The 15,120-nt window shown below is 44.4% G+C and overlaps 1 long non-coding RNA gene across 5 annotated transcripts in view; it reads right to left on the reverse strand.

Moving 5' to 3' along the window:
• Nucleotides 1–2,157: 2,157 nt before the first annotated feature.
• The window catches only part of LOC137308533 (uncharacterized), an 85,754-nt gene continuing 72,791 nt past the window's right edge, over nucleotides 2,158–15,120 (reverse strand). For 2 of the 5 annotated variants that reach the window (XR_010959568.1, XR_010959566.1), the window contains exons 4-5: nucleotides 11,539–11,701; nucleotides 3,122–4,557 (exon numbers count right to left, since the gene is read on the reverse strand). This is a non-coding gene — a long non-coding RNA (uncharacterized lncRNA). Of the gene's footprint in view, nucleotides 2,304–3,121; nucleotides 4,558–9,760; nucleotides 10,390–11,538; nucleotides 11,702–15,120 lie in introns of those variants that run through there. The other 3 variants (XR_010959567.1, XR_010959570.1, XR_010959569.1) reach the window with 3 other exon arrangements.

The following is a 15,120-nucleotide window of genomic DNA, read 5'->3' on the forward strand; positions in this document are numbered from 1 at the left end:
AAGAGTCTGGGACGTTGGCTGAAAGGTATGATTCTGTGAGTATGGCAATGTCATGCTGTTGCTTGACTAGTCTGTGTGATAGCTCTTCCCAATTTTCGCACAAATCCCCAGATATTAGTGAGGAGGACTTTGCAGGGGCGACTGGGTTTGGTTTGCCTTTTTCGTGTCCGGTGCCTCGTGGCTCCATGCCGTGTGGTCTGTCCGGTTTTTTGCTTATGATGACTTTGTGTAGCGAGATTGTACAACTGAGTGTCTTGCTAGGCCATTTCAGAATGTGATTAAGAGTAGTTTCATGGTAGTTTCAGAGCCACCATTACTGATACTAGTTTTTTTTGAATTCTAGATTTTATTTAAGTAATTGAATTTAAATTCCCCAGCTGTTACGGCGGGATTTGAACTAATGATTCCGGATTAGTTGTCCAGTAATATTACCTCCATGCAACCATATCCTTAATTTGAATGAGGAGGTCACGGGTCGGTTTGCTGTCGATGTGGAGATGGGACAGGTTGGCCAATGGAGAGATGTAAGCGAATTTTAAATTTGAGTGGTATGGAACTGTGAACCAGTGAGGGTCAGTGAGGTCAAGCTGGACTTGGTGGTGGTTAGATGGTGGAGATTGTGTGGCCCGCCAGGAGTGCATTGGAGGAATGGAGCCTGGAGGGAGAGAGACATTGATGAGGCATTAGTGGCAATGGGCCGAGGAAGGAATGGAGGCGGCTGAGGGAATCACAGGGTCTTTGTGATGGAGGTTAAATCGGGTCCAGAGCTCAGCTCCGTGTTCCATGGCGACAATTTTACTGGAGCCGTTAACCAATGTAGAATAAAAAGGTAAACATTTGCAGTGAAATAGCGGAGAGAGGAGTGTCAATGGGGAACATTCAGTGTCCGTCCCCTAATATCACCCACAGTCATTACTAGACTGCAATCCTCAACCTGCCATTTAACACGTTCAGTGTCCGTCCCCTGATATCACCCACGGTCATTTCTACGCTGCAATCCTCAACCTGCCCTTTAACTGTCCTCGTATCAGAGACTCAAATTCATATTTTAACTGGGAAACTTCAGGAACAGAGTGAAACGGGTCTGTTTATGTCCCTGGATTCAGTGTACACTGCGGAGAAATCTCTACAAATTATAAATGAATCGCCAGGAGTGAAGATAGTCAATACAATTAGAGGAAAACTGTAAATGAAGCCGCTCATAATTGTTGGATCAGTCCTGTGTGATTACAGCTTTTAACTTTATTCCTGAGAGAGGTCTGATTAATTTAATGTCTTGGACTTTGAGATGCTTATGATATTTAGACCACATTATTTACATCGGAGTCATAGCTGCCTCTGTAATGTGTTTGTTCAATAGACTGTAAATGATGGCAGTCATCAGAGTATAACCTTGTCATTGGAGAATTAATCCCTGTTTATATCAGGGCTTGTTGGAATGGATCAGCTCAGATTGCCCGCCCGAGTTGTGGTGTCCAGACCAACAGAAGTCAGTGCTTCTCACAGAAATGGGATATCAAGTAATCCAACAGATAGAACGCATTTATTATCCTGTTCTTGCAGCCTTCGGAGTTCCGGGTAAGCCGTTTACCTCAGCTGTTAATGGTGTAAATTGATGACTCTGCTGCTGTACTTAGCAATTTATTTTCTCCCTGCATGTTTTACACAGTCGCCTGTTCTGTTCTATCTACTGAATGAAGGAATGTGTTAATTCTCTGCACTTTCAGTAGTGTAGGAGTGTCATTATATCTGTATTGACCTTTGTATGTCCAGCCGTGGCGTTGTTACTGGATAATTGTCTGTACTGAATGTTGTGTAATGGTATGTCCATAGATTCTAAACGTTCGGTCTTGTAATAGTTACATTATATCCTTAGTGACCTTTGTGTATCCAACCCTACCATTGTGACTGGGTTATTCTCCACTGAATGTATTGGAATCAGGTGTCTGGGCAAAGAGCTGGTATCAGACCATCAGAAGTTGTTAACAGTTTAATGCTGTGGAACTATCCTGTCCTGGAATATTTTTTCATTAATGTGTTTTCAGTGATTGATTATGAGACAGCTCAGCGTCTCAGTGTTACATGGAGGCAGTGCAATATCCTCCCTCCCCAATAATATGCTTCAGTTAAACTGGGATTAAATTGTATTTATTGGTTATCACTGTTGTGAAATATTATTTCATTATGTGTGTATCTGACGCCGCTTCAGATGTCTGGTTACTGAACTGAGTTTGCTGCTGACACTTTCACATCTCCTCCTCCGCTTCACTGTGGATAAATTCACGGACTGTCACTGGACTTCACTGTAAAATGAAAAGTTTTGAGGTTATGTTGCATCAGTTTGCACTGTATCAGTTGCAATCAAGAGCCCTTCTTTTTATCTGCAGATTATAAGTATGATGTTGGCATTTTGTTAATTGAACAATCCCACCATCTAACACTTTACTTTATAATTACAGGAGAAGGAATCTCAATTATTGTGAAATCTGTCTGGAAGAGGCATTTGAATCTGTCTTTTCCATGATTTGTAGATGAAGTGAACAGTGTAGGTGAACAGGTGGAGACTTGAATGATCTGTCGGAACATTAAACTGTTCAACAGAGGCATCACTATTTAACAAACTGACACTGAGAATAGGATCGGTGCAACAAGTGGATGGTGAGCAGAATGCAAGGGCAGGATGATAGGATTTAATCGGATATGAAAATGAAGTTGAGAAGGAGAGTAGAGTGAGTGATAGAGAGGGCGACTGAGAGGGAAAGCGAGTGGCTGTGGTGTGAATAATTTATCAGAATCAACTGTTGAAACTTCTAGTACATTTAAACATAGAGAGTGTAACTTGAAGGTGTTATTATGATGTTGTCAGTTTGGGCGAGTTTTGATTCTCGGACTCGCTCCTCATGTTTATATCACTGTCAGGTCCTCACTCCGTTTTCGTGAATGTTCCTTGTTTCCCAACAAATCTCTGAACATAATTAAAATTTACTTAAAGAACAGAATCTGTAATTTCGTCATCGCATTGGATTATTCAGATACTGCAGTTTTGAAGCTCGGAAGGATTCAATAAAAAACAAGGTCGATTTAATTCATACTTTTAAATTTAATTTTAATTGAATGTACAAAGTAATGTTAATTAACACATTTTTTTACCCAACACATGTTCCCTGACACCAATAACCACAGAAATGAACTGTTAACTCTCCGAGTTGGATTGTGTTATTGGGACTTAAAGATTAGATTTCCTCTAACGCTCTGCTGCAGTCTCTCCCTGTGAATCCCAGCCTCTCCTCTCACTGCAATTGAATCATCTGTCTCCTCATCAGTTGCTTCAGTTGATCAACATTCCCAAACCATCTGCTCCTGACTCCCCTCCAGCTCCGACATGTTATTTTCCTTATCTGCTTCCCAATCTCACTCACTGGCTCGGTCTCCAGCTGCCTTTCCCGTTTACTGCCAGCCTCTATCGGCTGTCTTCACCCAGAGCAACAAACCAGCCGCATATCTTCCTGTCCCCTCATCTTCCCGACATTCGCTCCATTTCCCGTCCGTCTAGAGGCCAAATCCGCCTTTAATGCGCTCTATTCCGACTCGGTAAAACCCCTTCTTCCTTCACTACCGGCACTGCACCCTCACTCGGCCCTTCCAGTGGACACGGTGCTCACTTTGTTCACTTTCTGTATCGATTTCCCAATTCATTTCTCTGCCCGGAAACGCTGCCCAATTCAATGAACTAGTTTCCACCGTTCGATGCAGCAAGAAAGCGGGAAATTTCACCCCAGATCCTCCCAAACTGCTGCTTTGGCTCCAAGTCTGATCAGTAATTTCCCCGCTTTCTTTTCTCTCTCTCTTACAGTTAACTTGGTGGCGATTGCGATTCTGTCCCGAGGAAAGTGCGGTCTCTCCAAATGTATCAGTCGCTATCTGTTGGCAATGGCAGTGGCCGATCTCCTGGTCGTTACAGCTGGTGTGATATTGAGGTGGATTGGTACGATTTATTTCCGAGGTTCATTCCTGTTCATTACTCCCGTGTGTAGTTTTATTATTTTCTTGAGTTATGCAACCGTGGTTGTTTCTGTTTGGTTAACAGTCGCTTTCACCTTTGATCGATTTGTGGCCATTTGTTATGAGAAGCTGAAAATTAAATATTGCACTGAGAAAACGGCGGCTGTGGTTCTGGGAACAGTGAGTGTGCTGGGCTGTTTAGAGAGTCTCCCCTGGTACTTTACATATGAACCTGGAATTATAAAGCATAATGTTCCCCGGGGTTGCATGCTTAAACTGAGCTACCTTACTTCCCCTGCATGGGCCGCATTTGACATGTTTCACCTCACTTTAACTCCTTTCCTTCCGTTCTGTCTGATTTTGCTGCTCAATGCTCTGACGGTCAGACGTATTTTAATCTCCAGTCGAGTCCGCGGGGGATTCCGCAGCCGGAGCAATGGAGAGAATCACAAGGATCCAGAGATGGAGAACCGAAAGAAATCGATCATTTTGCTCTTCAGTATATCGGGCAGTTTTATTGTGTTATGGTTGCCACGGGTTGCATTTTACATTCATCTGCGAGTAACAGACATTCGGTATTATTACTCCTACACTGACCCTGTTTATATCACAGAACACACATCAGTTATGCTGCAGCTTCTCAGTTCCTGCACAAACACGTGTATTTATGTCCTGACCCAGACTAAATTCAGAGAGGAGCTGAAGAACGCGGTAAAATACCCACTCAATCTAATTGTTAAATTAGTGAGATCATAGAAAGAGCTGAAGGGTTTCAAGCAGGAGAACTGAATCCCATTTCAGACTCCATCCTCCACACTTCCCAGGGGACGGAAAGTACATTTTAAATTAGCAGCACAGAGCCATGAAATGATCTTAAATCGGATTCTGATGTTATATTTTATTGATTATCTGATATATTGAGGCAGGATTTGCTTTGCAGACAACATTTGAATTGTTGATCAAAATGGCAGCATTAAACAGCTCAAATGTACTTATCCTAAATGACCGCCCTTCAAAATGGGCAAATCTGGCAATCAAAGTAGCTGCGGTGGGCCTGATCGGAATCGGTGCACTCCACGTAAGTGGTGATATAGAGAGACAGAGAGAGGGAGAGGGAGAAAGTGAGAGAGACAGATATACAGAGGGAAAGAGAGAAACAGAGAGAGAGAGAGACGAATCGAGACACAGAGAGACAGGGGGAGAGAGAGACAGGGAGTGACAGGGAGAAAGCGAGAGAGACTCGAGAGACTGAGGGATCGCGAGACAGAAAGAGAGACAGTTGCAGAGGCATAGAGAGAAAGAGAGTGATAGATAGAGAGAGAGACGGGGGTAGAGGGAGAGACGGAGATAGAGAGAGAGGGAGAGGCAGAGAGACAGAGGGACAGAGAGTGAAAAAAGAGAGAGACACACATACAGAGAGAAAGAAAGACAGAGTGAAACAAGAAGAGAAAACAGGACCGATATTATAAAATTATAATTTGACGCTTATTTTTTTTTTGGTTTACTGCACATGAACACACCATAACCAAAAAAAAAGAGAAAACAGGGAAAAAGAGAGCCAGACTGAGAGGGAGAGAGAGAAAGACCAAGAAACAGAGAGATAGTGGGAGCGGTGGCAGAGAAAGAGGTAAGCCGAGAGAGTAAAACAGAGCATGAGAAGGAGAGAGAGACAACCAGAGCGTTGGGTATGGAGACCACTAGTGAAATGGTCAGTTGCAGGTGCCGTATAATGCTTCAAAATATAATCATTTTATAATCCCCCTATATGTAATTCCCTCTCTATAATTATGGGTTTAAATTTATCCCGACCAACATTTCTCACCTGACTTATGGGAATGAACTTTCTTGATCTCCGGCCGTCGAACATTCCTCCCGTAGTGATCACATAAATGGAATCATAGAATCTTACAGCGCAGAAGGAGGCCATTTGGCCCATCGTGCCGGTGCCGGCTCTTTGAAAGACATATCCAATTAGTCCCACACCCCTACTCTATTCCCATATCCCTGCAATTTTCTCCCATTCGAGTATGTATCCAATTCCCTTTTTAAATTTACTATTGAACCTGCTTCCACCACCCTTTCAAGCAGTTCTTTCCAGATCCTAACAACTCGCTGCGTAGAATAAAGCCTCCTCATCTCCCCTTGGTTTTTTTGCCTATTATCTTAAATCTGTGAAAATTGATAACCGCCTCTCGGACCAATGGAAACAGTTTCTCCCTATTTATTCCATCAAAATCCCTCAGAATATTGAACAGCTCCATTAAATCTCTCCCTAACGTTCCCTGCTCTGCGGAGAACAATCCCAGCGTCTCCACTTTCTCCACATAAAAGCAGTTCCTCATGCCTAGTACCATTCTTGTATGTATCTCCTGCAGCCCCTTGAAGAACCTGACGTCTTTCCTAAAGTGTGGTGCCCAGAATGAGGCATATCGGGTGATTGATGAAGGTTTAGCATAAATTCCTTGTTTTTATACTCTATGTCTCTATTTATAAAGCCAATGCTTTTTAATGAGACTTATCAATCTGTCCTGCCGCCTTCAAAGTTGTGTGTACCTAAACCTTTAGTATTCTGTACCTACAAAACTTTTAAAATTGTACCATTTGTTTTATATTGCCTCTCCCCATTCTTCCTACCAAAATGCGTCACTTCACACTTCTCAGCATTAAATTTAATCGGCCAAATGTCTGCCCATTTCACCAGTCTGTCCATGTTCTCCTGAATTCTGTTTCAATTATCATGTAATTGAATTGTATAGAACTACCCCTGTAGGATATTCACTGCTGCTTCTGGAGTGTGTGTGTGTGTGTGTGTGTGTGTGTGTGTGTGCCTGTGTGTGTGTGTGTGTATGAGAGAGAGAGAGCGGAAGAGAAAGAAAGGAAGAGAGGGAGGCATGGAAAGGAGGAGACACAGTTACACAAGGGGACATAATAAAGCAGGCAGGCAGAAAGTGAAAGTGAGAGAATGGGAAAGTCAAAGTCAGAAACAGATATAGAGATAGAGGGAGAGATAATAGGGAAGAGAGAGACAGAAAGGAAGAGAATGAAAATGCATAATAATAATCAGTGACTAAGGAGGAGAAAGGTAAAGACAGAAAAAAAAACATGAGAGACCACTAGAAAGACATAAAGACAGAGAGAGATATTGCCGGAGAAACAAACAACGATAGTCAGAAATAAACACAGAAAGGAAAAAGCATGAAGTGAAGAAACAGAGGGAAGGCAGCACGTGGGCCAGAGAAAAGAAGTGATATGGAGAGAGACAAAAATTTAAATAGAAAGACACGGAGAGAGAACACAACGACAAAAGAAATATAATGATCAAAATACAAAGAAAAGTAAGACAGATTCACATAAAAGGCGGAGGGGTGGGGCAATCTGTGTGAGTGAGATCGAATCAAAGAGGGGCAGAGATGGAGAAAAATAAGGAGATTTATTAAGACAAGAGAGAAAAATAAAGGAAGAAAAAAAGCGGAGATATATTATATATATATATATATATATGTGGCAGAGAGAGAGAGAACGCACTCATGAATGGAACCAGAGAAAGATACACTGACGAGGAATTACAACGTGCTAGAATCGGAGAGATAAATAGACAGAAGAAATCAATTCAAAATAACCAGAGACTGATAGAGAGGCAGAGGAGGATAGGGTCAGACATGAAGTAAGACAATGAGAGAGAGAAAGAAAGAGGACTAGAAAGCAAGGAGAAAATAGAAAACAGAAGAGAGGAGGAGAAATACGACAATTCAAACTGAGATTGAAAGAAATGGAATGAAGTACAGAACCAGATGAAAAGAAGAGATCGGGAAGTCAACTCGCAACAGAAAGAAAGAAGTAGACAGAAACAGAGCTGGAGAGAGTGGGACATAAACAGAATGAAATAAAGACGGATGAAAAAAGGGAGAAGGAAGAACGAGGTAGAGAAAAGGAAAACGGAAAAGTAGATACACAGAGAGAAACAAAGAGCGAGATCGACAGAGGGAATAAAAAGAGAGAGAAGGATACGGAGAGAGAGGTGGAAAGAAAAAAAGACGGATGAAGTCAGAGAGAGGGAGAGACAACGAGGGAAAGGGGCAGGGAAGCTGATGTGAAAAAGAGACAGAGAAGGCAAAGAGAGAAGATAGGCAGCGTCATGCAGACAGAGAGAGAGGCGCATAGAAAAAAGCCAAGAATAACAGGAAGAAAAAGATAGAGATACAAACAGCACCAGAGAGACAGAAATTAAAGTAGAAATGTAAAAAACAAGATTGAAAAACACACAGGAGATAAACAGAGATAAACGATATACACAGAGGACAGACACGTAGAAACATGAACAAAGATAAAACGTGACACAAGGTAGAGGCAGAAACCATTGAATAGCCAAATAAACTGTATGATCAGCCTGGAGTGTGAGGGTGCTGACTAGCAGAACAGCAACAGATGAAGGAGGCCAGACAGTTCATGTCTGTTCTGGGGTTACATTTTTATGGATTTAATTTTGACAGTTCGAAAGGTGATACCTGGAGGCTGCACAATAAAATCACTCAGTCTTATTTACCTGACCCTGACCATTATTTTCTGTGGGAGATTCGCAGCTGCTCTGTGAGGCAAACATTCTTCCGATAAACGAAAGCCTGATATTAAATCGGCTTCAGCACGTCTGAAGGTAAATGACTTTTAAAAGGTGGAAGGACTGTTAATCGGATTGTTAATGACACATTGTAAAAGAAGATCACACAGCGGAGGATAGATCACCATGTCAACAAGAACGATTCCAGGGGGGGGGGGGGGCTAGAGGTCGTTAGAACACCTGCGGACTTAATTTCGTTAAGTTGTGGACATTGAGAGAAAACAAATTTGGTGTCAATCAATCGTGGGTTGCATTTGTAAGAACGTATTGTTGACAAGTCATCGTCCCAGAGGCGTGGTTCTGTATTCAAACGGATTTTATAAGCTGCACAGAAGTTGAGTGGGGAGAGACACAGATCCACCACGACTGTCCCATCCTCACATTTCGCTTCCTGGCAGCACCACCTCAGCTGAACTGTTCATTATACTCACTAACACACAGCTTGGTGCCTCGATGCAGGTTTACAGATTGCCTGTGAAGCAGGTGACCTGACTACATGAGAAATGCACGCTACACAACTACCGTATCAATCAAAAAATATCTGCAACCTTCCCAGCAAGCTTGAGCCAACCATGAGCATATCACTTTCGTTATGGGGTTAGTTTAAGGTGCACATTTGATTTCCAAACGGTTATGGATTTGGGGGATTCAGGATGTGTTTTTTTTATTGTTGCTAAAGCAATTCTAAATCGGTCTTAAACCCAAGATGTTGATAAATTCTAATGTCATTTTTACTAGTGTATTACTAACAATAATAAATGATTGTTTTCTTCATAAAGCCAAGGTTTATGCCTGAAGTTTCTTTCGGCAACATAGCTCATTAAGTTAAATGTAAAATTAAACCTTTTGCAAATTGAAGTCTAAAATCATTTTGCACCTTTTTTTTATTCCTACATTTGTACCATGTGAAACTCCCCCAATAAGTTATTGGATTCTGTAATAAATCACAATGTACTCTTAACCCTTCTACAGATTTGCTTAACTGGACAGGACCCCGCAGCACTCTCCTGCTCTGTTACTTTACAAATATTGTTATTGTTTCAGCTTAAAGAAAAATATGAACTTTGGAGAAATAAACTAAATCCCAGATCAGAGCTATATTTAGATTGAGTCCAACTTTAATCTGATTTATTCAATAAAAGCTACAACGACATTCTTTACATAAAATGAGTAATTTGACCTTTCCTCTGAATGACTGGTCTCTCCTTCTCCGTAAGCATTATGTTCAAATAACCAAATGTTAATTGTACATTTTCTTTGCAGAAATTCACCCTTTCTTGTTTAATTCCCTCACTGCACGACTGCACTTATGTTTAACAGCAACTAGTTCCAGTCTCACTCAGTTTGTATCTTTAACTAGAGTGGAACTGTGATTTCACAGGAGCAGCAAATGAACCTTCTTCGTGTCTCTCAACACAACAAGCATCCGCCTTGTCCCTCAGTTAGGTGGCCGCTTCACCCATCAGTAAGACGGCTGCCTCACTGGCGGCCATTTTGTTTCATATTCAGGGCGGCTATTTTGTTTAAACTTCATGATAACACTTTTTTTAACATGGCCACTTGTCCCTCAATAAATTGCCTCCGTGCAGCCGGCCATGTTGTTTCCAGTTCAGGGCAGTGAAGCTGTTGTTCACAATATCATCGTAGTTACGGCACAGGAGGAGGTCATTCGGTCCATTATGCGTGTGCTGGCTCCTTTAATGGACAATCCAATTAGTCCAGTTTCGTCCTCTGCTCTTTCCCCACAGTCCGAATGGGGGCTTGTTGTAGTACTGGTTTTAATGTTTAAATACAGGTTATTTTTGTCTATCAAGGTCATTTCCCAATCTTTCACACTTTAGAACCATCTGCCTTATAAACTGGGATTTGTTTCTGTGTAACTGAATGTTAGTGAGAGACTGAGCCTGAAACTAAGTGAGGGATCTTGCTGTGGATTTGATTTTTAAAAAATATTCATTGTTTTGCCACCTCTGAATGTCTAGAATTTGTTTTAACACGTTGGCTAATTGGAAAAAGCCACAAATTGGAAGTTGACCACAAACTACAGGCGTTTTATTCCCTTCTCCACGAACAGAAGGGAAAACGAACACAGGGACCGTTTGGATTCTGCAGCAAACGCTAACAAGGACAGACAGACAGACCGGCACGTTTAAGGGGGAGTTTGTGAGTGCGTGGCAAAGCAGGAGAAAAAAACCTGCAAACTTCAATTGCAGAGAGAAGCAACATGTGCTCTTCAGGCTGTACTGAGTGTCTTTCTCTTTCTCCCCATTCCCAACTTTTCTCTCTCCTCTTTAGATTCTCTGCTTTGTAAATGGGGATTTCGTTTGTCAATGGTGTTTGCTGAGAGATTGCCTGTGTAACGGAATGAGTGCGTGAGTGAGTGAGTGTGAGTTCGATCTGGGCTCCTGCTGTGCCTTTTTAATCCCTTGCTTTGATTTTAATCAATTCCTTTCTCTCATTCTAACTCTCTTCAGAGGAATTTTTGTGTAAATGCTGTAACATGAAGACGTGGAAAGAGAAAATTTGGGAGGACGAATCTTTAGACAAGAGGCTTTCTCTCCACCGGAGGTTGCTCTCAATGGGGCTCACGTGCGCTTTATCTGGTTAACTGTGCGATCACTGGGAGCACTTTGGGATCACTGGGTCACTGTGGGATCATTTTTTGTTCATCGTGGGATCACTGTGGGCATTGTCGCACCACAGGGACACTGTGGGATCACTGGGACAATATGGGGTCGGTGGGACACTGTGGGATCACTGGGAGCTTCCAATGTTTCCGATGTTACTATTTTTTTTCAACTGAGGATTCCCCTCCACTGTTGTTGACAGGTCCCTCGACCGTATCTGTCCCATTTCCTGCATTCTGCCCTCACCTCTTCCCCTCCCTCCCAGAAGCACGATAGGGTCCCCCTTGTCCTCACCTTTCACCTCACCAGCCACCACATTCAAGGTATCATCGTCTGCCATTTCCACAATCCCCAGCGTGATGTCACCAACAAATTCATCTTCCCCTCCACTCCCTGCAATAAATGCTGGCCGTGCCAGCGACGCCCACGTCCAATGAATGAATTAAAAAGGGGGTTCCTGAAACACAAGGGATTGTGGTTATTTTAGCGGCCATTCGAGACGGATTCTCGGTGAGCCTTTGTATAACTTCGCATTTCCGAATGAACGTCAGTACAGATACAATTAGTGGGACAGGACGCTGGCGAAGGGCTATTTAGTGAAACCATGAGGAGTTTGGGTCAACGTCAGTACAGATACAGTCAGTGTCGATTGGGTAATCCAGCCTGAGACGGGCTTTGTAAAGGGCAGAGAGGTTGGGTGGGCTTTGAAATGGAGAGAGAGATCAGGAGGACTCTTTAATGGACAGGGAGTATCAAATAGGATCTGTTGTGGGTCGGGGGGTGGATAGTTGTGTCTGGTGCGCTGAAATGTGCAGAGAGGATGTGCTGTCGTCTGCAATGGGGGAGGGGGAGGATCAGATGGGCTCTGTAATGGACAGGGAGGTTCAGGTCGGCTCTGTAAATGACAAGGGGGATTAGGCGGGCACTGTAATGGGTAGGGAGGATCAGATGGGCTCTGTAAAAGGCGGGGAGGATCAGATGGTCTCTGTAATGGGCGGGGAGGGTCTGGTGGGCTCTGTGATGGGCGGAGAGGATCAGGTGGGATCTGTATTGGGAGGGGAGGATCTGGTGGGTTCTGTAATAGGCGGGGAGGATCAGGTGGGCTCTCTGATGGGCGGGGGTGATCAGGTGGGCTCTGTAATAGGCGGGGAGGATCAAGTGGGCTCTGTAATAGGCGGGGAGGATCAGGTGGGCTCTCTGATGGGCGGGGAGGATCAGGTGGGCTCTCTGATGGGCGGGGGAGATCAGGTCGGTTCTGTAATAGGCGGGGAGGATCATGTGGGCTCTGTAATAGGCGGGGAGGATCAGGTGGGCTCTCTGATGGGCGGGGGAGATCAGGTCGGTTCTGTAATAGGCGGGGAGGATCAGGTGGGCTCTGTAATATGCTGGGTGGATCAGGTGGGCTCTCTGATGGGCGGGGAGGGTCAAGTGGGCTCTGTAATGGGCGGGGAGGATCAGGTGGGCTCTGTATTAGGCGGGGAGGATCAGGTGGGCTCCGTGATGTGCGGGGTGGGTCAGGTGGGCTCTCTGATGGGCGGGGAGGGTCAAGTGGGCTCTGTAATGGGCGGGGAGGATCAGGTGGGCTCTGTATTAGGCGGGGAGGATCAGGTGGGCTCCGTGATGTGCGGGGTGGGTCAGGTGGGCTCAGTGATGGGCAGGGAGGATCAGGTGGGCTCTGTAATGTAGAGGGAGGATCGGTTTGCTCTGTTGTGAGTGGAATCATTGCCGAGCTTTATTGTGAGGTGGGAGGAAGGGCGGGCTCTGTGTGTGTGGGGAGCATTTGCGGGCTCATTTCTGAGGGGGAATATAGCCGAGCTCTGTTATGGGGGGAAGGGCAGCCTCTGTAGTGGGGACGGGGTGTGGGCTCTGTTGTGGAGTAGGGGATATTGATGGGCGGGTTCTGTTGTCGGGGGGGGGGAGTGGGCTATGTTGTAGTGGGGGTGTTGTTGATAGGCGGACTCTGTTGTGGTGGGAGGTGGTATTGCTGGGCGGGCTCTGTTGTGGGGGGTCGTTGAGGGGCTCTGTTATGGGCGGGGGCGGTTGATGGGCGTGCTCTGTTACCGACCGGCCTGTGATGTGTGGTAACATGTTTCGTGTCAGCAGTCGGCGCCTTCTGTATTCGGTGAAATGGCTTCAAACTTCTTCATTTTGGGATATGGGAAGCGAATGGGATGGGGTTTGATGGATGCAGGTTTATGGGGAGAGAGCTAGAATTTTGAGATCTCAGTGCCTCCAAAAACTCTGATTTTTCTTAAAGATCCGTTTAACTCCCTTGTTTCATTTGGAAACATTTCAGAATTTTTGCAGTGACAGAAGACAGGGATTTACAGCTTTGGGGGAAAAGGAGAGGAAAGAATGTTCCATAGATACTAGAATTTTCTGTTCTGAATTTTTATCCTCTATTTACAGTGATGACGTTTGTAAACTCCATTTGCAGGGTATTAGAAGGGGAGGATTTGAAGACGGGAAACTCAAACGAAACATCACCTCAAGCTCTGACAGAGTGTCTCCATTCATCAGGACCTGAATATTAGCGGCCTTTGAATGTGGAAGGAGAATTGTTTGTCTGGTCTGTCTGTGGGAAGAGATTTCAAACATCAGTGTGACTGGAAAAGCACCGAGACACACACACCCGAGTGAGAGTGTTCCAGTGCACTGACTGGGGGAAGAGATTGAACCAGTCACAGAGCCTTAAAAAACATCGCACCATTCACAGCGGGGTGAAACCGTGCACGTGTTCTGTGCGTGGGCGAGACTTCAGCTGATCGTCCAACCTGGAGAGACACATGGACACCCGCACCATGGAGAAACCGTGGAACTGTGGGCCTGTGGGAAGGGATTCAATGACCAGTCCCAGCTGGAAACTCATCGACGTAGTCACACTGGGGGAGATCGTTCAAATGTTCCATGTGTTGAAAAGGATTCACTCTGTCATCCCATCTGCTTACTCACCAGCGAGTTCAAACTGAGGATAGACCGTTCGTCTGCTCCATGTGTGGGAAGGAATCACTAATTCATCCAAACTACTGAAGCACCAGCGAGTTCACTTATGACTGCAGGGGTTGGATTCTGCTGTTATTGCTGAAATCACCTCGAGGGCTGAACCATGTTCATTCTGATAGATGAAGCTTGTTTCTGGTTATGTTACTAACCCATGTAACTGGGCTGGGGTTTAATATTCTGGATAAATGTAAAGTAAATCAGCGTTGTTTTAAAAACGTTCTTGTAGATTTTGGTATTTCCCACCTGAGTGTTCAGCATCACCTAACTGGAGCTCAGAAAGGACGATCCGGGGGAAGGATTTTACGGTGGGAACAGAACTTTACCCTGGACACAGTCCTTTAGGGCCACACTGAGAGGGGCAAACGGGATTTTCGTCTTTCTTGTCTCTCTTTACTGACAGCAAAGTCGCCTTGGGGGTCAATCTTGATGCGTCTAAGAAATGTGTCCGAGCTGCTCTCTTCCGTGGTTCAGAGCTCATGGACAGGGAAAAGAAGATTCCTTTACACCTGTGTTCAAAGCCGGGAAGAACAATGGTGAATGCTGCGAACGTGTTCTCAAATCAGAGATTGGAGCAAAACCGTGGTCTGTTTCACTGAAACGGCAGGATTAAGATTCGAGTTTAAAGATGACTGGTAATTGTTCTTTAATTGTAACAATTATTTCCGCTTTAAATAGAATCACTGCACCGTGCAGTGTCCACCAGCGGACGGCGACATTTCCACCTTACTGGAACCACTGCACCGTGCAGTGTCCACCATGGGAGGGCGTCATTTGTCTCCAATTGTAATCCTCGCAGCAGTGAGTCACTTCGAACTTTCAAGGTCAAAGAACCAATTAAAGAGCAACCTGTGGAATTATTGTCACTGGGATATA

Source organism: Heptranchias perlo, unplaced genomic scaffold (assembly GCF_035084215.1).
Source record: "Heptranchias perlo isolate sHepPer1 unplaced genomic scaffold, sHepPer1.hap1 HAP1_SCAFFOLD_133, whole genome shotgun sequence".
In the NCBI taxonomy this organism is placed as follows: domain Eukaryota; kingdom Metazoa; phylum Chordata; class Chondrichthyes; order Hexanchiformes; family Hexanchidae; genus Heptranchias; species Heptranchias perlo.